This window comes from Gekko japonicus, unplaced genomic scaffold (genome assembly GCF_001447785.1).
Source record: "Gekko japonicus isolate JY-2015 unplaced genomic scaffold, Gekko_japonicus_V1.1 scaffold702, whole genome shotgun sequence".
Classification (NCBI taxonomy): Eukaryota; Metazoa; Chordata; class Lepidosauria; order Squamata; family Gekkonidae; genus Gekko; species Gekko japonicus.
In genome coordinates, this window is record NW_015175377.1 from 465,937 (window position 1) to 466,889 (window position 953).

The following is a 953-nucleotide window of genomic DNA, read 5'->3' on the forward strand; positions in this document are numbered from 1 at the left end:
GTCTGATTCACACAACCCCCCCCCCCCCCCAGTGCACAAACTTGAGGCCGCGCTACCGGCGCTGCGGCGCTTTCTTTCTGCTGGTGCCTCAGCCAGCCAGCCCTCCACCTCGTCGCACCCCAGGACCTCACGGCCCTTTTGGCAGCGCTCCTTACTGTCAGCAAGCTGCCATTCTGTTTTCTGTGACCTCTGTGTACATATCCTTTCCCTGTTGCACCCGGCTTGGTTTCTATCACCCTGCTCCTGCGTTGGAATGCACAAGATAACTGCTGGAGGTTGTGTGGGGGAGAAGATGCTGTAATGCTTGCCTATTGCTTTTCTCATGAGTACTGCACCTGTGTTTTGTCTGATGTTCTGCCTGGTTCCCATGGACTGGGCGCGCAACCGTTTCATTAGCCCGCCAGCGGGAATGCTATTCATTGGATCTGTATCTGAATATATGATCAGGATAGTCTCGGAGCTTTGCTGCTTGCTTGTGGAATTCCAGAGTGTACTCGCGAACCGACTTCTTGTTCTGGCGGTAGGTGCGGAGAAACGCTTTAGCTCTTTGGCTCGCGTTGACATCTTCAAATCTCGCCCGCAGCGCCCACATGAATGCTCGCAAATTCAAAAGTTCCGGACCGCGGTCATTGTGCAGTCCAACATACCATGTGGCGGCGTCTCCTTTCAGTCTCGCCGAGATGACATCAATAAGGCCAGCTTCATTTCGGAACAGGTGTCGGCTCTCTTCTACGAATTTATGCACTCTCACCGTGAAGAAAGCGAGTTCATCTGGGTTGCCGTCGAAGGTAGCCTCCAGTAGATCCTTGGGTCTGGGCCGTGGAGGCCTTACCAACGGCCCCAGCTGACCCGGAACTCCCCTGGGAGGGAGACCCGGACCAACCGGTGGCCCCGCTGGCATTGGCCTCATCGGTGGCGGCAGACCCGGCACCGGCGGACCCCCCGGCATCGGC